Genomic DNA, 27,202 nt, shown 5'->3' with positions numbered 1-27,202 from the left:
TATGTCTGCATACAGTGTACACAGGCATTAGGTCTACATACAGTGTACACAGGCATTAGGTCTACATACAGTGTACACAGACATTAGGTCTACATACAGTGTACACAGACATTAGGTCCTACATACAGTGTACATAGACGTTAGGTCTACATACAGTGTACATAGACGTTATGTCTACATACAGTGTACACAGGCATTAGGTCTACATACAGTGTACACAGGCATTAGGTCTACATACAGTGTACACAGACATTAGGTCTACATACAGTGTACACAGACATTAGGTCCTACATACAGTGTACATAGACATTAGGTCTACATACAGTGTACACAGGCATTAGGTCTACATACAGTGTACACAGACATTAGGTCTACATGCAGTGTACACAGGCATTAGGTCTACATGCAGTGTACACAGGCATTAGGTCTACATACAGTGTACATAGACATTCACATGAACCCACACAGACAGCAGACATATGAGGATCATAGAGGACCACTCAACTTGGACTGGCACATTCAAATGCAAGTCACGTTAGGAGAAATATATATATATATATATATAGGTGTGAACTGCTATAGAGGGAAGGGGTCATACTCGTCACAGTTCTGCAGTGAAGAGAGAACCGTCTTTCTTGAGTGACACATCAAAGCAAGGGAGGCTTTCTCTCTTTTTTTCCGGGAGACAGATGGTTGCGAGTGGCACAATGAGGATGGTTGACATTGACGAGGGAAAATGTTGCCTCTGCCAGGTCCACACGTCACCTCAGTATGCAGCCTTGTGTCAGCCAGCCATCCATCGCTCTGTCTGGTCCATACAGCTTTTCAATACCACCACTAAATGGAGATTCATTACCAACCACACTGAGACAAGTGAGTGATGCGCTGGGTCATTCACGATCTGATCAAAGGACTGAGTGTGTAAGCCACATTGAAGCATAAGTGAGGTGGTAACACATCACATTAAGAAGTGACTGTAAATGGTTTATAAGTAGGTTATAAACAGTAAATATGTAGTTTATAAATCACTTATAAACAGTTCAAACTTTGTTAGGAATTGTATAATTGTCATTTTGGTACAACTTTTAAACCATACCTAAATGTAAAGTGTTATTTAAACCCTACCTAAATGTAAAGTGTTATTTAAACACTACCTAAATGTAAAGTGTTATTTAAACCATACCTTACTGTAAAGTGTTGTTTAAACCCTACCTAAATGTAGTGTTATTTAAACCATACCTACATGTAAAGTGTTATTTAAACCATAACTTACTGTAAAGTGTTATATAAAGCGTACCTTACTGTAAAGTGATATTTAAACCCTACCTAAATGTAAAGTGTTATTTAAACCATACCTAAATGTAAAGTGTTATTTAAACCCTACCTAAATGTAAAGTGTTATTTAAACCATACCTTACAGTAAAGTGTTATTTAAAGCGTACCTTACTGTAAAGTGTTATTTAAAGCGTACCTTACAGTAAAGTGTTATTTAAAGTGTACCTTACTGTAAAGTGTTATTTAAAGTGTACCTTACTGTAAAGTGTTATTTAAAGTGTACCTTACTGTAAAGTGATATTTAAAGTGTACCTTACTGTAAAGTGATATTTAAAGTGTACCTTACAGTAAAGGGATATTTAAAGTGTACCTTACAGTAAAGTGTTATTTAAAGCATACCTTACTGTAAAGTGTTATTTAAAGCCTACCTTACTGTAAAGTGTTATTTAAAGCCTACCTTACTGTGAAGTGTTATTTAAAGTGTACCTTACTGTAAAGTGATATTTAAAGTGTACCTTACTGTAAAGTGATATTTAAAGTGTACCTTACAGTAAAGTGTTATTTAAAGCATACCTTACTGTGAAGTGTTATTTAAAGTGTACCTTACTGTGAAGTGTTACCAGTCAGACAATACTTACGGTTGTTTCCCAGCTCCTCAAACAGATACTGCATCTTTTCCCACTGGGTCCCATTCTGATTAGGTGGGGCTTCAAGAGGAACGAAGGCCCTGCAAAAAAATACTATTCATTAAAACCATTGGCTTTATTAGAAGTTAAATAAATATGATATAGCCTGATCCCAGATCTGATGGAAGTTGGCTATACAGCACAAACAGATCTGGGACCAGGCGAGTTAAAATAAGGTTAGAACAGATAGCCTACTTTGTAAAGTGAATGTATTAGAGAAGCCATGACTTTGGGTATCTCCAGTGCATTTCTTAATGGAAACACAATGTTTTGATTACGTCCCTTGATAATAATTGCTTCTATCAACAGCCGTCAGCATCATCAGCAGTGCAAAACAACTTTTAGTTTCCCATACACTATTTACATAAAGTTGTCCCTGCTAGACAAGTTTATTTACCTAGCATTGAAGGAATGTATTCAGGGAACTCTCTTCACTGTCAGAATGTCACAAAATACCCCCCAGTCTGAGTCGAGAGACGAGCTAACACCTGCCACTGAAACCAACAGGATGGAGTGAAATATTCAAATATTCATATCTTTGTATTGAAAGCCTTCTTCAGGGTTGATGGCAAAGTTAATTTACTGTTTCATTTCTTTTGGACCCGCAATTAAATGGATCACGGTGTGCATTTTGTTGGACTAAAATAGACACGGCCAAACACTGACTTGAGATGGAATGTGTTCCTGGGAATGGCTTTCACTGTTATTAACTTAGCTGAGTAGGGAAGGAAAACAACAGCATTAATCCAACTACACATTGGCAGAGGGTTTAGTAGCAGCAACAATGACTATTGGTAGTGGGTTTAGTAGCATCAACAATGACTATTGGTAGTGGGTTTAGTAGCAGCAACAATGACTATTGATAGAGGGTTTAGTAGAGGCAACAACAATGACTATTGGTAGTGGGTTTAGAAGCAGCAACAATGACTATTGGTAGAGGGTTTAGTAGCAGCAACAGCATCAATGACTATTGGTAGAGGGTTTAGTAGCAGCAACAACATCAATGACTATTGGTAGAGGGTTTAGTAGCAGCAACAATGACTATTGGTAGAGGGTTTAGTAGCAGCAACAGCATCAATGACTATTGGTAGAGGGTTTAGTAGCAGCAACAACATCAATGACTATTGGTAGAGGGTTTAGTAGCAGCAACAGCATCAATGACTATTGGTAGAGGGTTTAGTAGCAGCAACAGCATCAATGACTATTGGTAGAGGGTTTAGTAGCTGTAGAGGGTTTAGTAGCAGCAACAGCATCAATGACTATTGGTAGAGGGTTTAGTAGCAGCAACAGCATCAATGACTATTGGTAGAGGGTTTAGTAGCTGCAACAGCATCAATGACTATTGGTAGAGGGTTTAGTAGCTGCAACAGCATCAATGACTATTGGTAGAGGGTTTAGTAGCAGCAACAACATCAATGACTATTGGTAGAGGGTTTAGTAGCTGCAACAGCATCAATGACTATTGGTAGAGGGTTTAGTAGCAGCAACAATGACTATTGGTAGAGGGTTTAGTAGCAGCAACAACATCAATGACTATTGGTAGAGGGTTTAGTAGCAGCAACAACATCAATGACTATTGGTAGATGGTTTAGTAGCGGCAACAGCATCAATGACTATTGGTAGAGAGTTTAGTAGTGGCAACAACATTTGACTATTGTAGAGGGTTTAGTAGCTGCAACAACATCAATGACTATTGGTAGAGGGTTTGACTATTGGTAGACAGTTTAGTAGTGACAACAACATCAATGACTATTGGTAGAGGGTTTAGTAGTGGCAACAACATCAATGACTATTGGTAGAGGGTTTAGTAGAGCAACAACATTGGTAATGACTATTGGTAGAGGGTTTAGTGCAGCAACAACATCAATGACTATTGGTAGAGGGTTTAGTAGCGACAACAACATCAATGACTATTGGTAGAGGGTTTAGTTTCAATGACTATTGGTAGACAGTTTAGTAGTGACAACATCAATGACTATTGACTATGACTATTGGTAGAGAGTTTAGTAGTGGCAACATTAATGACTATTGGTAGAGGGTTAAGTAGTGGCATCAACATCAATGACTATTGGTAGACAGTTAAGTAGTGACAACAACATCAATGACTATTGGTAGAGGGTTTAGTAGCGTAGCGGCAACAACATCAATGACTATTGGTAGACAGTTGAGTGGTGGCAACAACATCAATGACTATTGGTAGACAGTTTAGTAGTGACAACAACATCAATGACTATTGGTAGAGAGTTTAGTAGTGGCAACATTAATGACTATTGGTAGAGGGTTAAGTAGTGGCAACAACATCAATGATTATTGGTAGAGGGTTTAGTAGCAGCAACATTAATGACTATTGGTAGAGGGTTAAGTAGTGGCAACAAAATCAATGATTATTGGTAGAGGGTTTAGTAGCAGCAACAATGACTATTGGTAGAGGGTTTAGTAGTGACAACATCAATGACCATTGGTAGAGGGTTTAGTAGTGACAACAACATCAATGACTATTGGTAGACAGTTTAGTAGTGACAACAACATCAATGACTATTGGTAGAGGGTTTAGTAGTGACAACAACATCAATGACTATTGGTAGAGGGTTTAGTAATGACAACAACATCAATGACTATTGGTAGACAGTTTAGTAGTGACAACATCAATGACTATTGGTAGAGGGTTTTGTAGTGGCAACAAAATCAATGACTATTGGTAGAGGGTTTAGTAATGACAACAACATCAATGACTATTGGTAGACAGTTTAGTAGTGACAACAACATCAATGACTAGTGGTAGAGGGTTTAGTAGTGACAACAACATCAATGGCTATTGGTTGACAGTTTAGTAGTGACAACATGCAATGCAATCATTTAAAGTGAGAGTAGGTTGTAGCTTTGACAATGCTTTTCACACTACCCAAATCTAATCAATAGATAACAGAATGATTCATTTCTTTCTTTGTCTATTTGTCTGTTTGTGTACAAACCAAAACAAGGCCTTGTTTTTTTGCAGTCTATTGTTGAGACATTTACCTTCTCCACCGCAGCCTGTCCTACCCATCCAATTACTTTTATAATTAACAGGCAATTCATCTAATTATGACGTTTAAACTACGACCCAAATGGCACCCCATTCCCTTTACAGTGCACTACTTGTTCCCAGGGCCCAGAGGACTCTGGTCAAAAGTAGTGCACTAATTTGGGAATAGGTGCTATTTAGGATCTCAGGATCTATTTTTTGCTGGCGTTAACACATTGCTAGTGCCAAACCACGTTCACTGGCAATTTCGACCTGTTAAAGCCAGCACTGTGCTATTTTCAAACTGTTATGCAAGGATTAGTAATTGACCTGTTTAATATCAGAACACTTGCGGTCAGATGGGAGGGGTGGAAATATTTGAAGTGTGTCCTTAAAAACATGATCCAGAGTGCTAATTTCAGGCAGCGCTGATATTTAAGAACAACCAAAAGCTGGTTTTGATTTGATTTGATATATTAGGAACCCCATTAGCCGACACCAACGATGACAGCTGGTCTGACTGGGGTCCGACACATCGCGAAAAATACATTACAGACAGAAGACTTACATACATTTAGAAACATGAACATGTAGTCTCTGTGTGTGTGTGTGCATCTATTAGTTCCACATACATGTCAGTACATACGCACAACAAGTAGTTCACATGGGGGAGAGGCGTTGAAACAAGGTTTGGCTGTTCACTATATTACATTTACATTTAAGTCATTTAGCAGACGCTCTTATCCAGAGCGACTTACAAATTGGAGACAAATATAAGATGGAATGGAGTTCCATGCACTCTGTAATGGCTCTGTAAAATACTGTACGTTTTCTTGAATTTGTTCTGGAGCTGGGGACTGTGAAAAGACCCCTGGTGGCATGTCTGGTGGGGTAAGTTTGTGTCAGAGCTGTGTGTAAGTTGACTACGCAAACATTATGGAACTTCCAAAACATTGTTTCTTATGAAAACAAGAAATCCATCGTTTGTTATAAAAACAAGAAGTCAGTCTTTCCTCAAGTCTTAACCAAGAGAGACTGACATGCATAGTATTTATATCAGCACTCTGATTACAATGAAGAGCAAGACGTCCCGCTTTGTTCTGGGCAAGATGCAGCTTAACTAGGTATTTCTTTGCAGATCTTGACCACATGACTGGACAATAATCAAGATAAGATCAAACTAGAGCCTGCAGGACTTGCTTTTTGGTGTCAAAAAAGCTGAGCATTTCTTTATTAAGTACATACCTCTTTACAATCATTGAATCTAAATGTTTTGACCTCGACAATTTACAATCTAATGTAACACCAAGTAATTTAGTCTCCTCAACAGCCACATCATTCATTACCAGATTCAGCTGAGGTCTAGAGCTTAAGGGAATTATTTATACCTTATACAATGTTCTTAGTTTTAGAGATGTTCAGGACTAGTTTATTATTGGCCACCCACTCCAAAACAACTCCTTGTTAAAGGTTTCAGTGACTTCAGTAGCTGTGGTGACTGACGTGTATATGGTTGAGTCACCAGCATACATGGAAGTGCATCGACGACGTCGTCCCCACAGGGACTGTACGTACATATCCCAACCAGAAGCCATGGATCCCAGGCAACATCACATCGAGCTAAAGGCTAGAGCTGCCGCTTTCAAGGAGCAGGAGCCTAATTCGGACGCTTATAAGAAATCCCTCTATGCCCTCAGACGAACCATCAAACAAGCAAAGCATCAATACGGGATTAAGATTGAATCCTACTACACCTGCTCGGACGCTCGACGGATGTGGCAGGGCCTGAAGACTATTAAGGATTACAAAGGAAGACCCAGACACAAGCTACCCAGTGACGCGAGCCTACCAGACGAGCTAAATGCCTTTTATGCTCGCGTCGGGGCAAGCAACACTGAAACATGCACGAGAGCACCAGCTGTTTTGGATAACTGTGTGATAACGCTCTCGGCAGCCGATGTAAACAAAACCTTTAAAAAGGTTAGCATTTACAAAGCCGCTGGGCCAGACGGATTTCCAGGACGTGTACTCAAATCATGCGCGGACCAACTGTGAAGTGTCTTCACTGACATTTTCAACCTCTCCCTGACCGAGTCTGTAATACCTACATGTTTCAAGCAGACCACCATAGTCCCTGTGGCCAAGGAAGCAAAGGTAACCTGCCTAAATGATTATCGCCCCGTGGCACTCAGGTCGGTAGCCATGAAGTGCTTTGAAAAGCTGGTCATGGCTCACATCAACAGCATCCTCCCAGACACCCTGGACCCACTCCATTTTGCATACCGCCCCAATAGATGACGCAATCTCAATCGCACTCCACACTGCCCTTCCTCACCTGGACAAAAGGAACACCTATGTGAGAATGCTGTTCATTGACAACAGCTCAGCATTCAACACCATAGTGCCCACGAAGCTCATCACTAAGCTAAGGACTCTAGGACTAAACACCTCTCTCTGCAACTGGACCCTGGACTTCCTGACGGGCCACTCCCAGTTGGTAAGAGTAAGCAACAACACGTCTGCCACGCTGATCCTTAACACTGGGGCCCCTCAGGGGTGTGTACTTAGTCCCCTCCTGTATTCCCTGTTCACCCACGACTGCGTGGCCAAACAACTACAACACCATCATTAAGTTTGCTGACGACACAACAGTGGTAGGGCTGATCACCGACAACGATGAGACGGCCACTAGGTAGGAGGTCAGAGAACTGGCACCTCTCCCTCAATGTGAGCAAGACAAAGGAGCTGATCGTGGACTACAGGAAAAGGTGAGCCGAACAGGCCCCCATTAACATCAAGGGGGCTGTAGTGGAGCGGGTCGAGAGTTACCTTGGTGTCCACATCACCAACAAAACTATCATGGTCCAAACATACCACGACAGTCGTGAAGAGGGCACGACAAAACCTATTCCCCCTCAGGAGACTGAAAAGATTTGGCATGGGTCCCCAGATCCTCAAAAGGTTCTACAGCTGCACCATGGAGAGCATCCTGACCGGTTGCATCACCGCCTGGTATGGCAACTGTTCGGCATCTGACTGTAAGGCGCTATAGAGGGTAGTGTGAATGGCGCAGTACATCACTGGGGCCAAGCTTCCTGCCATCCAGGACCTATACAATAGGAGAGGTCAGAGGAAAGCCCATAAAATTGTCAGAGACTCCAGTCACACAAGTTATAGACTGTTTTCTCTGCTACCGCACGGCAAGCGATACTGGAGTACCAATTCTAGGACCAAAAGGCTCCTGAACATCATCTACTGCTGAACAATTAATAAAATCGCTAATGGACCATTTACATTGACCCCCCCCTCTCTCTTTTTTGTACACTGCTGCTACTCGCTGTTGATTATCTATGCATAGTCACTTCACCCCCACCTACATGTACACATTACCTCAACTAACCAGTAATCCCACACACTGACTCGGTATCGGTGCCCCCTGTTTATAGCCTCGTTATTGCCATTCTTATTGTGTTACTTTTAATTATTACTTATTTTAATCTACTTGGTAAATATTTTCTTAACTCTTCTTGAACTGCACTGTTGGTTAAGGGCTTGTAGGCAAGCATTTGACAGTAAAGTCTACACAGTTTGATTTGAAACACATGTTGTGTTTAATGCCAGTGGCAGGTCATCTCTATCCTGGACATTTTCTATCATCATTACATTTTACATGTATTTATTGTTATTGTAAAAAAAAAATGCTTGTTTAATTTAATAAAGTCAAATTTATTCAAATGATTCACCATCCTGGTTTTAGTAGTAACGTGGTTGGTTATGGCATGAATTTTGACAGCAGAAACACAGCCTATCTAGCCATGATGCACACTGCCAATATGAACATGGAACAACACTAATGTGGAACAACAGTAATGTGTAGATTAGACCAATGTGGAACAACAGTAATGTGTAGAGTAGACTAATATGGAACAGTAATATCTAGATTAGCCTAATGTGGAACAACAGTAATGTGTAGATTAGCCTAATGTAGAACAACAGTAATGTGTAGATTAGCCTAATGTGGAACAACAGTAATATGTAGATTAGCCTAATGTGGAACAACAGTAATATGTAGATTAGCCTAATGTGGAACAACAGTAATATGTAGATTAACCTAATGTGGAACAACAGTAATATGTAGATTAGCCTAATGTGGAACAACAGTAATATGTAGATTAGCCTAATGTGGAACAACAGTAATGTGTAGAGTAGACTAATGTGGAACAACAGTAATGTGTAGAGTAGACTAATGTGGAACAACAGTAATATGTAGATTAACCTAATGTGGAACAACAGTAATATGTAGATTAGACTAATGTGGAACAACAGTAATGTGTAGATTAACCTAATGTGGAACAACAGTAATGTGTAACAGTAATGGAATGACTTGGTTTCCTCTATTGTAATCGCTCCTCTTTCACCCCTGCTGCCAAACTAACCCTGATTCAGATAACCATCCTACCCATGCTAGATTATGGAGGCATAATTTATAGATCGGCAGGTAAGGGTGCTCTCGAGCGGCTAGATGTTCTTTACCATTTGGCCATCAGATTTGCCACCAATGCTCCTTATAGGACACATCACTGCACTCTATACTCCTCTGTAAACTGGTCATCTCTGTATACCCATCACAAGACCCACTGGTTGACGCTTATTTATAAAACCCTCTTAGGACTCACTCCCCCCTATCTGAGATGTCTACTGCAGCCGTCATCCTCCACATACAACACCGTTCTGCCAGTCACATTCTGTTAAACGTCCCCAAAGCACACGCCTCCCTCCCTTGAATTGTTCAGTTCTAATGTTGTCATTCTGTCTTTTTAGGGTTTTTTTCTGTACGTTTTCCAAATATCTTGCACCGTACATTATTACTCTGAGACAATTTATTCTGGGGTTTTTGGAGTACTCATTGCTTTTCCGATCAATGCTCTAATGACAGGGTTGTATAACGGGAGTGCCCAGGTTGGCCAAAATTAGTGCATTTCGTGGAACATCAAAGGGGTTTAACAACCCTGTGAAGCGTAAGAGGGTGTTGACACACTTAAAAGGTTTGAATGCAAATGTTGCAGTTCTACAAGAGACTCACTTGAGGACTGGTGAGCATTTTAGGATGAGTAGGGACTGGGTTGGTCAAGTGTTCCACTAACTTTCATAGTAAATCAAGAGGTGCTGCCATTTTGGTTGATAAATCTACTCCCTTTGTAGCTTCTGAGGTTATTGCTGATCTTAAGGGACGTCATAGTAAGCGGTAAACTATTTTCTACCCCTCTTGTGAGGGCTAGTGTTTATGCTCCCAATTGGGATGACAAGTTTAATTTCTTCCTTTTTTTCTGCTACACCCAATTTAGATTCTCATTTGTTGATTTTAGGGGGGGGGATTTCAGCTGTACAATGTCCCCAGTTCTTGACAAGTCCTCACGAAGAACTACAGGCCAATCTAAATGCGCCCTACTTATTCAATATTTTCATTTTAAGGCCTAGCGTTTCCTACACCCTACAGATAAACAGTATTATTATTATTATTCTCATGTTCATCAAACATACTCCGCATTTATTACTTATTTTTGGACAAAAAACTTCTGCCTAACCTTTGGCAGTGAACTTAAGAGAGTATTGTTATTTCTGACCATTCACCATTAGTGCTTGAACTAGAGTTTCCCCAGCGACCTCCTATGTGTTATGAATGGCGTCTTAACCCCATTTTACTCTCAGATAAGGAGTTTGTCAATTTCATTTCTACTGAAATCACCTTATTCCTAGTACACTATTTCAACGCCAGGTATGTCCTGCTCTACCATATGGGTGTCTCTCAAAGCATACCTACGTTGCCAAATTATTTAATATACATCCAACCAAAACAAAGTTCGCTCTCAGCAACTTCGGGACCTGAGCGAATCCATAGCCACATTGGATGAGAAGTATGCTACATATCCTTCCTCTGATCTGCATAAAGAGCGCCAACTACTCCAATCTGAATTTGATGAGCTTTCTACCAGGCAAGCTGAACAGTTACTCTTGCGAGCTCGGTACAGAGTGTATGAACAAGGCGACAAGGCCAGTAAACTCCCTGCACATCAGATCCGTAAATCTGAGGCATCACGTTTAATCTCACAAATAAAGACCCACAGTTATACATAAAGAGATCAAGGATCAATTCAAACAATTTTATTCTGCGCTATACACCTCTGAATCTCCTCAAGAGCCTTTGCTGATTGATTCAGTCTTCAATGTCATGAATATGCCTTCAATTGATACAGACTCCCATGACTGTCTCGAAGAAGAATTTACACCTGAGGAGATTGCAACAGCAGTGTCTGCAATGAAGTGGTACATCACCAGGTCCGGACGGTTTTCCAACCAAATTTTACAGGACGTTTTCTGGTCTGCTTTGCCCATTCTTGTCTCGATTATATGCAGAGTGCCTTAATACCTCAAAGCTACCGCCTAGTCTTTATCAGGTTTCAATTTCATTACTATTAAAGAAAAACAAAAGACCCCCTGGAATGTGGATCCTATAGCCCAATCTCTCTTTTAAACTGTGATTACAAAATCCTAGCCAAGCCATTCATATGGAAGGCTCGCTGCACCAAGTAATACACTCTGACCAGACTGGCTTTGTGAGAAATAGGCATTTGTTTTTCAATGTTAGACGCCTTATGAATTTACTGTACTCCCCAGCGTCGGGGGACACGGAGGTGGTGGTCTCACTTGATGCGGAAAAAGCTTTTGACCGCGTTGAGTGGGATTACCTAACAGCTGCCCTTTATAGATTTGGCTTTGGCCCCAAATTGCGTGGATAAAGATTCTTTATTTTTCCCCCATGGCTTCGGTATGGACTAACAACTTGTCCTCTGACTATTTTCCCTTGCACCGCGGATTCAGACAGGGTTGTCCACTCTCCCCCTTGTTGTTTGCCTTGGCAATCGAGCCTCTCGCCATTGCACTACGCTCTAATGATGCCATTCAAGGTATAATCAGGACGGGCTTAGAGCAGAAAGTCTCGCTATATGCTGACGACCTCCTTTTGTTTATCTCCAACCATGATACCTCATTGCCACGTGCCCTATCTGTTCTTAAAAAGTTTGGATCAATCTCAGGGTACAAGCTGAATCTAGGCAAGAGTAAGCTTTTTCCTGCAAATAAGGCTGCTTTAAAGTGTTCTTTAACCAGTTCTCAGTTTAGGATTGTCCGGGATCAATTCACTTACTTGAGAGTTAAAGTGACAAGGAAATATTCAAATTTGTTTCAGGAAAACTTTGTTGCTCTAGCAGAGAGTTTGAAACAATATTTTACTTTTTGGAATTCGCTACCTCTTTCTCTTATCGGAAGGATTAATGTCATTAAAATGAATGTGTTGCCCAAATGTTTTATATTTATTTCAATGTTTACCCATTTTTATTCCAAAATCTTTTTTTAATTCACTGGATCAAACAATGTATTTTATTTGGGATGACAAGGTACCACGGATTGGTAGAAAACATTTACAGAAGCCTAAGGTGGTTTAGCTCTACCAAATTTCCAGACATACTATTGGGCTGCAAATTTCAGAACCCTTTTGTACTGGCTACAAGCTGATCCTACTGGCCCTAGACCACTCTGGGTCCAGATGGAGTCTGAATCGTGTAAACATGCTGCACTTTCTTCTGTGTTGTGCTCATCTCTCCCAGTGTCCCTAGGCAAAATGTGTGTCAACCCAATTGTAAAGCAGTCTCTTAAAATTTGAAATCAGTTCCGTTTAGCCTTTAGCCTCCGAGGCTTTTCTCTATCAGACCCAATCAGAACATTTTATTTCCTCCATCTTTGAATGATGGGGCTTTTGCCATCTGGCACTCACTAGGCCTCTCCTCACTAGCCCAATTATTATTTGATGATACATTTGCCTCTTTTGCTCAGCTACAGGAAAAGTTCAACCTCCCCAATCCCACTTTTTCCTCTATCTCCAGACTCGGAACTTTGTCAGAGCTAACACACCTGAATTTCCCCATAGGCCTGCGAATACAGCTATAGAGAGCATCTTTGAGCTGAACAAGATTCCTAGGGGAGCAATTTCAGATGTATTTGCAATCATTTACTTACAGAACCCTTCTTTAGTGCCTTTAAAGACTCGATGGGAAAAGGATTTGGGGGAGGAACTTGGGGAAAACACCTGGGAATCTGTGCTGCACAGGGTGCATTCATCCTCTTTTAGCTCTTTTGGGGCTGTCATAAAGTGTCAGGTTTCTGGGAATTAATATTTAAATGCTTCTCTGATATATATATATATATATATACACTGCTCAAAAAAATAAAGGGAACACTAAAATAACACATCCTAGATCGGAATGAATGAAAAATTCTTATTAAATACTTTTTCCTTTACATAGTTGAATGTGCTGACAACAAAATCACACAAAAATTATCAATGGAAATCAAATTTATCAACCCATGGAGGTATGGATTTGGAGTCACACTCAAAATTAAAGTGGAAAACCACACTACAGGCTGATCCAACTTTGATGTAATGTCCTTAAAACAAGTCAAAATGAGGCTCAGTGGTGTGTGTGGCCTCCATGTGCCTGTATGACCTCCCTACAACGCCTGGGCATGCTCCTGATGAGGTGGTGGATGGTCTCCAGAGGGATCTCCTCCCAGACCTGGACTAAAGCATCCGCCAACTCCTGGACAGTCTGTGGTGGATGGACATGATGTCACAGATATGCTCAATTGGATTCAGGTCTGGGGAACTGGCGGGCCAGTCCATAGCATCAATGCCTTCCTCTTGCAGGAACTGCTGACACACTCCAGCCACATGAGGTCTTGCATTAGGAGGAACCCAGGGCCAACCGCACAAGCATATGGTCTCACAAGGGGTCTGAGGATCTCATCTCGGTACCTAATGGCAGTCAGGCTACCTCTGGCGAGCACATGGAGGGCTGTGCGGCCCCCCAAAGAAATGCCACCCCACACCATGACTGACCCACCGCCAAACCGGTCATGCTGGAGGATGTTACAGGCAGCAGAACGTTCTCCACAGCGTCTCCAGACTCTGTCACATCTGTCACATGTGCTCAGTGTGAACCTGCTTTCATCTGTGAAGAGCACAGGGCGCCAGTGGCGAAATTGCCAATCTTGGTGTTCTCTGGCAAATGTCAAACGTCCTGCACGGTGTTGGGCTGTAAGCACAACCCCCACCTGTGGACGTCGGGCCGTCATACCACCCTCATGGACTCTGTTTCTGACTGTTTGAGCAGATACATGCACATGTGGCCTACTGGAGGTCATTTTGCAGGGCTCTGGCAGTGCTGCTCCTCCTTGCACAAAGGCGGAGGTAGCGGTCCTGCTGCTGGGTTGTTGCTCTCCTACGGCCTCCTCCACGTCTCCTGATGTACTGGCCTGTCTCCTGGTAGCGCCTCAATGCTCTGGACACTACGCTGACAGACACAGCAAACATTCTTGCCACAGCTCGCATTCATGTGCCATCCTGGATGAGCTGCACTGCTGAGCCACTTGTGTGGGTTTGTAGACTCCGTCTCATGCTACCACTAGAGTGAAAGCACCGCCAGCATTCAAAAGTGACCAAGACATCAGCCAGGAAGCATAGGAACTGAGAAGTGGTCTGTGGTCACCACCTGCAGAACCACTCCTTTATTGGGGGTGTCTTGTTAATTGCCTATCATTTCCAACTATTGTCTATTCCATTTGCACAACCGCATGTGCAATTTATTGTCAATCAGTGTTGCTTCCTAAGTGGACAGTTTGATTTCACAGAGGTGTGATTGACTTGGAGTTACATTGTGTTGTTTAAGTGTTCCCTTTATTTTTTTGAGCAGTGTATATATGACACTCTTCTAGATCTGGAGTACTGCCCATAGGTACCCCCCTGTCAAGAATCCAGTTGGACACTGTTGCTTTACAACTCTTTTAGCTAGACGGCTAATACTACAGAACTGGAAGATGGCAGCTCCCCCGTCTTATAAATATTGGGTGAGAGATGTGTTGTGCTCTCTGAAACTAGAAAAAAATTAAATACACGTGGGAACCCCAAACTGTTTTATGAGGCTTGGGTTCCATTCCGGTCTTACTTCAAACAGTCCATCCTCTGATGGCATTCATATTAAAACAAAAATAAGTCTGTCTTGGGGGGATGGCATTTCTTTGTGGGTTTTTCTTTTGGGGGGGGGGGGGAGATTAAGGTTGATGATGTGCTTATTGATTGTGACCTGCGGATGCCTTGTTCATCTTGCCCGGTCAGAGACTAAAATGTGAGCTTGTTTTGCCGAGTTGTTTTTGTACATTTTGTTCACGCTTACATAAAAACACAGTTAAAATGTTAAAGCAAGGTCAACTTTACTTTGGGTCCAGTGGATTGGTCGGTCTGTGGCCATGACTGTGAGTGGTTGCATTTCTCCACCCCTTTCCCTTGACTGTTTACAGGAACGATGGGGAGGTGTTTGCTCTGTCCCTGTACTACAGATTGCCCTTTAACCTTTGTAGCCTTCTGCCCTGTGTGTTTAACTTGTCTAAAGTACGGTATCTTTAAAGCTCATTTTATTTTATTTTAAAAAAGTATTAGTTGAGTATATTATTTATATTGTTTCGTGTTGTCTTGTGTGTAAAACTGAATAAACAGAGTTTTCAAAAAGGTCAAATAAAAATATATACAAAATATGTATGTTATCTATGTATCGTAGGTCGGCCTACATTATGTTAGCCATGCAGCTCCTGTTTAAGACGTGTGCAAAAAACCCTCCATGTGTCTATGCCATCATGAAGAGCATCATGAAAGGAGAGAAGAATTTCTGGGAATACACTGGTGAACCTCGTATACACAAGTTATTTGCCTGTAACTATTGCTTGTTTTCCTGTTTGATGTGTTGAAAACCCAAGCCCTCCGTAGGCTACCCTTACCCTAGGTCTACTATAATGACAGCTCATTTAAAACATGTTAGGCTACCCTTACCCTAGGTCTACTATAATGACAGCTCATTTAAAACATGTTAGGCTACCCTTACCCTAGGTCTACTATAATGACAGCTCATTTAAAACATGTTAGGCTACCCTTACCTAGGTCTACTATAATGACAGCTCATTTAAAACATGTTAGGCTACCCCTACCCTAGGTCTACTATAATGACAGCTCATTTAAAACATGTTAGGCTACCCTTACCCTAGGTCTACTATAATGACAGCTCATTTAAAACATGTTAGGCTACCCTTACCCTAGGTCTACTATAATGACAGCTCATTTAAAACATGTTAGGCTACCCTTACCCTAGGTCTACTATAATGACAGCTCATTTAAAACATGTTAGGCTACCCTTACCCTAGGTCTACTATAATGACAGCTCATTTAAAACATGTTAGGCTACCCCTACCCTAGGTCTACTATAATGACAGCTCATTTAAAACATGTTAGGCTACCCTTACCCTAGGTCTACTATAATGACAGCTCATTTAAAACATGTTAGGCTACCCCTACCCTAGGTCTACTATAATGACAGCTCATTTAAAACATGTTAGGCTACCCCTACCCTAGGTCTACTATAATGACAGCTCATTTAAAACATGTTAGGCTACCCTTACCCTAGGTCTACTATAATGACAGCTCATTTAAAACATGTTAGGCTACCCTTACCCTAGGTCTACTATAATGACAGCTCATTTAAAACATGTTAGGCTACCCTTACCCTAGGTCTACTATAATGACAGCTCATTTAAAACATGTTAGGCTACCCTTACCCTAGGTCTACTATAATGACAGCTCATTTAAAACATGTTAGGCTACCCTTACCCTAGGTCTACTATAATGACAGCTCATTTAAAACATGTTAGGCTACCCTACCCTAGGTCTACTATAATGACAGCTCATTTAAAACATGTTAGGCTACCCCTACCCTAGGTCTACTATAATGACAGCTCATTTAAAACATGTTAGGCTACCCTTACCCTAGGTCTACTATAATGACAGCTCATTTAAAACATGTTAGGCTACCCTTTTACCCTAGGTCTACTATAATGACAGCTCATTTAAAACATGTTAGGCTACCCTTACCCTAGGTCTACTATAATGACAGCTCATTTAAAACATGTTAGGCTACCCTTACCCTAGGTCTACTATAATGACAGCTCATTTAAAACATGTTAGGCTACCCTTACCCTAGGTCTACTATAATGACAGCTCATTTAAAACATGTTAGGCTACCCTTACCCTAGGTCTACTATAATGACAGCTCATTTAAAACATGTTAGGCTACCCTTACCCTAGGTCTACTATAATGACAGCTCATTTAAAACATGTTAGGCTACCCTTACCCTAGGTCTACTATAATGACAGCTCATTTAAAACATGTTAGGCTACCCTTACCCTAGGTCTACTATAATGACAGCTCATTTAAAACATGTTAGGCTACCCTTACCCTAGGTCTACTATAATGACAGCTCATTTAAAACATGTTAGGCTACCCTTACCCTAGGTCTACTATAATGACAGCTCATTTAAAACATGTTAGGCTACCCTTACCCTAGGTCTACTATAATGACAGCTCATTTAAAACATGTTAGGCTACCCTTACCCTAGGTCTACTATAATGACAGCTCATTTAAAACAAGTTAGGCTACCCTTACCCTAGGTCTACTATAATGACAGCTCATTTAAAACATGTTAGGCTACCCTTACCCTAGGCCTACTATAATGACAGCTCATTTAAAACATGTTAGGCTACCCTTACCCTAGGCCTACTATAATGACAGCTCATTTAAAACATGTTAGGCTACCCCTACCCTAGGTCTACTATAATGACAGCTCATTTAAAACATGTTAGGCTACCCTTACCCTAGGTCTACTATAATGACAGCTCATTTAAAACATGTTAGGCTACCCCTACCCTAGGTCTACTATAATGACAGCTCATTTAAAACATGTTAGGCTACCCTTACCCTAGGTCTACTATAATGACAGCTCATTTAAAACATGTTAGGCTACCCTACCCTAGGTCTACTATAATGACAGCTCATTTAAAACATGTTAGGCTACCCCTACCCTAGGTCTACTATAATGACAGCTCATTTAAAACATGTTAGGCTACCCTTACCCTAGGTCTACTATAATGACAGCTCATTTAAAACATGTTAGGCTACCCTTACCCTAGGTCTACTATAATGACAGCTCATTTAAAACATGTTAGGCTACCCTTACCCTAGGTCTACTATAATGACAGCTCATTTAAAACATGTTAGGCTACCCCTACCCTAGGTCTACTATAATGACAGCTCATTTAAAACATGTTAGGCTACCCTTACCCTAGGTCTACTATAATGACAGCTCATTTAAAACATGTTAGGCTACCCTTACCCTAGGTCTACTATAATGACAGCTCATTTAAAACATGTTAGGCTACCCTTACCCTAGGTCTACTATAATGACAGCTCATTTAAAACATGTTAGGCTACCCTGGATTCAGAAATTGCCTACTATAATGACAGCTCATTTAAAACATGTTAGGACTACCCCTACCCTAGGTCTACATATAATGACAGCTCATTTAAAACATGTTAGGCTACCCATTCCCTAGGTCTACTATAATGACAGCTCATTTAAAACATGTTAGGCAAATAATGAGCTACCCAGATGGCAGGTCTACTATAATGACAGCTCATTTAAAACATGTTAGGCTACCCTTACCTCTAGGTCTACTATAATGACAGCTCATTTAAAAAAATGTTAGGCTACCCTTACCCTAGGCCTACTATAATGACAGCTCATTTAAAACATGTTAGGGTCTACCCCTTAAATGCTAGGTCTACTATAATGACAGCTCATTTAAAACATGTTAGGCTACCCTTAACCTAGGTATAATGCTATTTAACTGTTATACGCACGTATGAGCCTTTATAATGTCTAAAATATGTTAGGCTACCCTGTCTCTATGGTCTACTATAATGACAGCCCATTTAAAACATGTTAAAAGAACAACCCTCAAAAGCCCTGGGTTAAATAATGACAGGTCATTTAAAACATGTTAGTCATGCTACCCTCTACCCAGTCACGACAGGTCTACTATAATGACAGCTCATTTAAAACATGTTAGGGGCTACCCCTGTACCCTAGGTCTACTATAATGACAGCTCATTTAAAACATGTTAGGCTACCAGGATGAAAGCCTAGGTCTACTATAATGACAGCTCATTTAAAACATGTTAAAAAAGCTACCCCTAAATTGCCTGGGTCTACTAATCCCAAAGAGTCAAACTTTCATTTTGAAAACCATGTTAGGCTACCCTACTGTGTCTCAAATGTCAACATGTTGCCTAAGGCTCATAATGGCTCTAAAACATGTTAGGCTACTATGTACCCTAGGTCTACTATAATGACAGCTCATTTAAAACATGTTAGGCTACCCTACCCTGGGTCTACTATAATGACAGCTCATTTAAAACATGTTAGGCTAAACCAAGGCTGTTATTCAGAAATTGTTAAGGGAATTTATATCAATGATGACTAATTATGAGTAAACAGGTTAAATCAGGACTGACTAGTCCAAATGCTATTATGTACTGTACATGTATGAATTCACAATGGCTTTATCCCATTCTAGAGATGCCTGGGGCTGGGAGCTGAGGTTGGGTGCTGGGGATATAATATAGTCAGGGGGTGCTGGGCTGGGGCTGGGGCTGGGACTGAGTGCCTTGGTACAAATGAATGGGAGCTATCTCCAGATGGGGCAGGGACTGACTATCTCCAGACTGTGGGTGCTGGAATGCTATCTCCACTGAGGTTGGGTGCTTGGCTTCAGGCGGAGGGAAGGCTCGGGATGGGGCTGGGATGAGGGGGTGCTACCAGTGTCATGAAGAGATAGAACATTTAGGGATGGGGCTGAGCTGTCATTTTCTGTTTATAACCTGTGGAAAAATGTGTATGTACCAGTATGGGTCTTGAATTAAAGCTGAGGATGGGTACTTGGGGATGGGAGCTGAGGATGGGACCGGGGCTCTGTCCATTCTTATAAAATATATAGGGGAAACCCTGGGATTGACAGAGTATTTAATTGCTGATTGGGAAATAAAACAGAGAAATTTAGAATTCCTTCAACAGAAATAAATATTGGCAATACTTTACTTGAAGCCTGCAAGTATAATGCTTTTTAACTTGTTATACGCACGGGGCTGGAGCTTTATAATGTCTAATAATAAAGTGTATAATATGTTGGCTGGGAGCTCTCTGGGGTGGGGATGGGAGCTGGATGGGGGGGTGGGGATGGGAGCTGAGGATGGGTACTGGGGTGGGGATGGGATTCAACTAATGGGAGCTGAGGTTGGGTAATGGGAGCTGAGGATGGGTACTGGGGTGGGGATGGGAGCTGAGGATGGGTACTGGAGTGGGGATGGGAGCTGAGGATGGGTACTGGGGTGGGGATGGGAGCTTCTGAATGGGTACTGGAGTGGGGATGGGAGCTAGGTTGGGTAAAAGGGGTGGGGATGGGACCTCAAATGGGTGCTGGGGTGGGGATGGGAGCTTAAAGAATCAGCAGTATGGGAGCTGAAATGGTCAATAGTTATTTTTAGGAGTTTTGAGTCATGCTCGGATGGGGATGGGGCTGGGACCAGTCACTGGCTGCAAACAAAAGACTGTGTTCAATGGGAGCAAATGGGTACTTGAATGAACAGTCACCCAAACAGGGGCCTGATGTCTCCCTGTAGCACAGGGCATCATGGGACAGAGAGGAGAGGAGATGAGTGGAGTGGAAAGGGGAGGAGAGGCAGGGAGCAGGATGAAAGCCATCGGGTCACCTCGCATCAAGATGACCTGAACAACAATCCCCCGGTACAAAGTGGGAGCTGATGGGACTGAGGATGAAAAAGGCAATAGACATGGGTAAATTGCTTCTGTCTAAAGATCCCAAAGGGGTCCAAATGAGTGCTCGGGATGGGGCTGGGAGCCTTCTTGAAATGGACCATGGGGCTGGGAGCTGATGATGGGTACTGTGTCTCAAATGGGTAACATGGGGATGGGAGCTAAGGATGGGTACTGGGGTGGGCTCTGGGTACTGGAAAAGTAGTGCACTATGTGGGGATGGAATAGGGTACCATTTAGGATGACACGGGAGCTTTGGGTGCTGGGGTGGGGATGGGACTGAGGATGGGTGCTGGGGTGGGGCTCCAGGCAGCCTGAGTGCCTCTATGGATCAGAGTGCCATTTAATGGTTGAACGAACATTACATTACAGCATGACCTGAACAGCAAGGTTACTGTGGTGTTGGTGAGGATGGCTGGATGGGGATGGGATGTTGGGTATGGGGTGGGGATGGGAGCTCAGGACAGAGTAAACTGGAGGTTAAATGGGACATGGTTTCCACTGTGTATCACTATAGATTTAAGCATCAAGTGGGTCTTTCAGACATCTTAATCACTGGGGTGGGGAGGGACAGTTCACAATGGGGATGGGATCTGAGGATGTGATTGGGGATGGGAGCTAGGATGGGTATGGGGTGGGGCTGGGAGCTGAGGATGGGTGCTGGGGATGAGTGCATGGGATGGGGCTGGGGCTGGGAGCTGAGGATGGGTGCTGGGGATGAGTGCTCGGGATGGGGCTGGGAGTTGAGGATGGGTGCTGGGGATGAGTGCTCGGGATGGGGCTGGGAGCTGAGGATGGGGTGGGGATGGGGCTGATGATGGGTACTGGGATGGGGCTGGGAGCTGAGGATGGGTGCTGGGGATGAGTGCTCTGGGATGGGGCTGGGAGCTGAGGATGGGTGCTGGGGATGAGTGCTGGGATGGGGCTGGGAGTGAGGATGGGTGCTGGGGATGAGTGCTTGGGATGGGGCTGGGAGCTGAGGATGGGTGCTGGGGATGAGTGCTTGGGATGGGGCTGGGAGCTGAGGATGGGTGCTGGGGATGAGTGCTACTGGGATGGGGCTGGGAGCTGAGGATGGGTGCTGGGGATGAGTGCTCGGGATGGGGCTGGGAGTTGAGGATGGGTGCTGGGGATGAGTGCTGGGATGGGGCTGGGAGTGGAGGATGGGTGCTGGGGATGAGTGCTTGGGATGGGGCTGGGAGCTGAGGATGGGTGCTGGAGTGCTTGGGATGGGGCTGGGAGCTGAGGATGGGTGCTGGGGATGAGGAGCTGGGATGGGGCTGGGAGTGAGGATGGGTGCTGGGGATGAGTGCTCGGGATGGGGCTGGGAGCTGAGGATGGGTGCTGGGGATGATGTGAGGATGGGTACTGGGGTGGGGCTGGGAGCTGAGGATGGGTGCTGGGGTGGGGATGGGAGCTGAGGTTGGGTGCTGGGGATGAGTGCTCGGGATGGGGCTGGGAGCTGAGGATGGGTGCTGGGGTGGGGCTGGGAGCTGAGGTTGGGTGCTGGGGATGAGTGCTGGGGTGGGGCTGGGAGCTGAGGATGGGTGCTGGGGTGGGGATGGGAGCTGAGGTTAAGCATGGGGCAGTAACTATAGGGATGAGGACATCTTGGGGCAGTATCTGGGGCTGGGAGCTTGGATGGGTGCTGGGGACAGTAATGGAGGGCATCTTGGGACAGTAACTTTAGGATGGGTCTGGGGTGGGGACATGGGAGCTGAGGGGCATCTTGGGTAACTGGGGTGAGGGATGGGACAGCTATAACAGGGACATCTTGGGACAGTGGGGACATCTTGGGACAGTAACTATAGCAGAGGACATCTTGGGACAGTAACTATAGCAGAGGACATCTTGGGACAGTAACTATAGCAGAGGACATCTTGGGACATAACTTGGGACTTGGGACAGTAACTATAGCAGAGGACATCTTGGGACAGTAACTATAGCAGAGGGCATCTTGGGACAGTAACTATAACAGAGGGCATCTTGGGACAGTAACTATAGCAGAGGACATCTTGGGACAGTAACTATAACAGAGGGCATCTTGGGACAGTAACTATAACAGAGGGCATCTTGGGACAGTAACTATAACAGAGGGCATCTTGGGACAGTAACTATAAAAGAGGACATCTTGGGACAGTAACTATTGCAGAGGACATCTTGGGACAGTAACTATAACAGAGGGCATCTTGGGACAGTAACTATAACAGAGGGCATCTTGGGACAGTAACTATAACAGAGGGCATCTTGGGACAGTAACTATAACAGAGGGCATCTTGAGACAGTAACTAAGGCAGAGGACATCTTGGGACAGTAACTATAACAGAGGACATCTTGGGACAGTAACTATAACAGAGGGCATCTTGGGACACAGTAACTATAAGAGGGCATCTTGGGACAGTAACTATAGCAGAGGGCATCTTGGGACAGTAACTATAGCAGAGGGCATCTTGGGACAGTAACTATATCAGAGGGCATCTTGGGACAGTAACTATAACAGAGGGCATCTTGGGACAGTAACTATAACAGAGGGCATCTTGGGACAGTAACTATAACAGAGGACATCTTGGGACAGTAACTATAACAGAGGACATCTTGGGACAGTAACTATAACAGAGGGCATCTTGGGACAGTAACTATAACAGAGGGCATCTTGGGACAGTAACTATAGCAGAGGGCATCTTGGGACAGTATCTATAGCAGAGGGCATCTTGGGACAGTAACTATAACAGAGGGCATCTTGGGACAGTAACTATAGCAGAGGACATCTTGGGACAGTAACTATAGCAGAGGGCATCTTGGGACAGTAACTATAGCAGAGGACATCTTGGGACAGTAACTATAACAGAGGACATCTTGGGACAGTAACTATAGCAGAGGACATCTTGGGACAGTAACTATAACAGAGGACATCTTGGGACAGTAACTATAACAGAGGGCATCTTGGGACAGTAACTATAGCAGAGGACATCTTGGGACAGTAACTATAACAGAGGGCATCTTGGGACAGTAACTATAGCAGAGGGCATCTTGGGACAGTAACTATAACAGAGGACATCTTGGGACAGTAACTATAGCAGAGGGCATCTTGGGACAGTAACTATAACAGAGGGCATCTTGGGACAGTAACTATAGCAGAGGGGACATCTTGGGACAGTAACTATAACAGAGGGCATCTTGGGACAGTAACTATAGCAGAGGGCATCTTGGGACAGTAACTATAGCAGAGGACATCTTGGGACAGTAACTATAACAGAGGGCATCTTGGGACAGGAATATGACTAAAGCTCCAGAGTTGTGAAGTTAGATTGAACCAGTAGAAGAACCCAGGAGTTTCACAACTACTCTGGTGGAAGAGGACTTTTTTCTGTGATGTCTGGCTGCTCATGGCTGAACAGATGGCAGTTTAAAGAACTTTGATTTCCTTGAAGAGGACAACACCTTGCTCATTAAGCGACTATACTGACATGTTGTACACACCTCTCCCCACCATCTATGGCTGTGTCCAGAATGGAACCCTATTCCTGGTTATTATAGACATCGCTATGCAGGCCCTGGTCAAATGTTGTGCACTAAATAGGGAATAGGGTGGGTGCCAATGTCTCATAGTACTTACCCAATTAATAGCAGTGCTGCACAGACGATGATGAATCCAATTGTGTATTTCAGAGCATTTTTTACTTGCTGTAATGAAAGACAGAATTATTAATACTGTGATTATTAATCAGGAATGTAACAATATCTAATTCTTCAATGGGGTTGGTTGGGGGGGGGTGTGTGTGTGTGTGTGTGTGTGTGTGTGTGTGTGTGTGTGTGTGTGTGTGTGTGTGTGTGTGTGTGTGTGTGTGTGTGTGTGTGTGTGTGTGTGTGTGTGTGTGTGTGTGTGTGTGTGTGTGTGTGTACGTTTGAGGTGAGTGGCTGGCTAACTAATTCCATATTCCATTTAGTGAGGGGACAATGGAGTGTGAAGTGGAATCCAGAGTCCCGTTCAACCTGCCAAAGACTCTCAGAGTAGTCACACACACACACACACACACCTTACTCCCAGCGCTGTTATTAAAGGGTGCTTTGAAAGTAATGATTCAAAAGAACTCCTTGGCTGTGAGAGGAAGTGCTTCTGTCAGCTCCAAACCAACCCAGAGGAAAGGGAAGAAGCTCACTGTGGCATGTAATCTATATAATCACTACCGTGTCCTTTGGAGACCAATATATGACATTTCAGCAATATTCAGTTTAAGATGAAGAGGGGGGGTGGTCTATTCCTACGGGCTTTGGCTTTTTCTACACTTAACTTAACAGAGGCCATGTATACGTAATATCCAAGAGTCGACAGTAAAGTCTGAACTATACCCTTTTCTTCTGGCTTTTCTACAATATGTACTTCTATAGGGATACTGAACGCTTTTCTACAGTATGTACTTCTATAGGGATACTGAACACTTTCTACTGTATGTACTTCTATAGGCATACTGTACACTTTCTACAGTATGTACTTCTATAGGGATACTGAATGCTTTTCTACAGTATGTAGTTCTATAGGGATACTGTACACTTTCTACAGTATGTACTTCTATAGGGATACTGAATGCTTTTCTACAGTATGTAGTTCTATAGGGATACTGAATGCTTTTCTACAGTATGTACTTCTATAGGGATACTGAACGCTTTTCTACAGTATGTACTTCTATAGGGATACTGTACACTTTCTACAGTATATAGTTCTATAGGGATACTGTACACTTTCTACAGTATGTACTTCTATAGGGATACTGAATGCTTTTCTACAGTATGTAGTTCTATAGGGATACTGAACGCTTTTCTACAGTATGTAGTTCTATAGAGATACTGTACACTTTCTACAGTATGTAGTTCTATAGGGATACTGTACACTTTCTACAGTATGTACTTCTATAGGGATACTGAACGCTTTTCTACAGTATGTAGTTCTATAGGGATACTGTACACTTTCTACAGTATGTACTTCTATAGGGATACTGAACGCTTTTCTACAGTATGTAGTTCTATAGGGATACTGTACACTTTCTACAGTATGTAGTTCTATATACTGGGATATGTAGTTCTATAGGGATACTGTACACTTTCTACAGTATGTAGTTCTATAGGGATACTGTACACTTTCTACAGTATGTAGTTCTATAGGGATACTGTACACTTTCTACAGTATGTAGTTCTATAGGGATACTGAGTTTTCTACAGTATGTACTTCTATAGGGATACTGTACACTTTCTACAGTATGTAGTTCTATAGGGATACTGAACGCTTTTCTACAGTATGTAGTTCTATAGGGATACTGTACACTTTCTATAGAATGTAGTTCTATAGGGATACTGTACGCTTTTCTACAGTATGTAGTTCTATAGGGATACTGTACACTTTCTACAGTATGTAGTTCTATAGGGATACTGTACGCTTTTCTACAGTATGTAGTTCTATAGGGATACTGTACACTTTCTACAGTATGTAGTTCTATAGGGATACTGAACGCTTTTCTACAGTATGTAGTTCTATAGGGTACTGTACACTTTCTACAGTATGTAGTTCTATAGGGATACTGTACGCAGTTCTATAGGGATACTGTACGCTTTTCTACAGTATGTAGTTCTATAGGGATACAGAACGCTTTTCTACAGTATGTAGTTCTATAGGGATACTGTACACTTTCTATAGAATGTAGTTCTATAGGGATACTGTACGCTTTATTTGTAGCATAGAGCTTTAAGTATCACTTCTGTATCTATTTTGGGGGATTGTAATATATTAATATTGAGTGAGAGTAATTGAGAGTGATGTGTTTACATTCAGCCTCTGGTTGGTCAGTGTTTTACCTGCTATATTGTATTTACTTTGCCACCATGGCCTTTTTTTGCCTTTACCTCTCTTATCTCACCTCATTTGCTCACATCGTAAATAGACTTGTTTCTACTGTATTATTATGTGTCGAACTGCTTTGCTTTATCATGGCCAGGTCGCAGTCGTAAATGACAACTTGTTCTCAACTTGCCTACCTGGTTAAATAAATAATTTCACCTTTATTTATTTTTTAATTAGGAATGCAATCTCTCACGATATGTGGAACCGATGGGATTAAGTCCAAAATAATGAATAATACAGTGTTTACCTTCCTTAATCCAGAGACAGACAGCTCGTGACTGCTGTTCAAAGCCAAGGTCAATGTGCGTGTGTGTGTGTGTGTGTGTGTGTGTGTGTGTGTGTGTGTGTGTGTGTGTGTGTGTGTGTGTGTGTGTGTGTGTGTGTGTGTCTAGAGTACAGTAAGAGGACAGGCAGCAGCAGTCTTACTGAACACTTGTTGATGTTGTCATCATCCTTCTCCTCATAATAGAAGTAGACAAAGGGGATCCACAGGAAGACACAGAACAGGAGGAGAGAGT

At 42.7% G+C, this 27,202-nt stretch overlaps 1 long non-coding RNA gene across 1 annotated transcript; it reads right to left on the bottom strand.

Moving 5' to 3' along the window:
* Nucleotides 1-1,893: 1,893 nt before the first annotated feature.
* LOC135531551 (uncharacterized) lies at nucleotides 1,894-27,202 on the bottom strand. Its single transcript, XR_010454035.1, has 3 exons — nucleotides 27,111-27,202; nucleotides 24,408-24,475; nucleotides 1,894-2,002 (listed from the first exon to the last, which is right to left on the bottom strand). It is a non-coding gene; the product is annotated as an uncharacterized LOC135531551 (long non-coding RNA).

This window comes from Oncorhynchus masou, unplaced genomic scaffold (genome assembly GCF_036934945.1).
Source record: "Oncorhynchus masou masou isolate Uvic2021 unplaced genomic scaffold, UVic_Omas_1.1 unplaced_scaffold_1639, whole genome shotgun sequence".
NCBI classification, from domain to species: Eukaryota; Metazoa; Chordata; class Actinopteri; order Salmoniformes; family Salmonidae; genus Oncorhynchus; species Oncorhynchus masou.
This window is presented reverse-complemented; position numbering and strand designations above follow the sequence as displayed.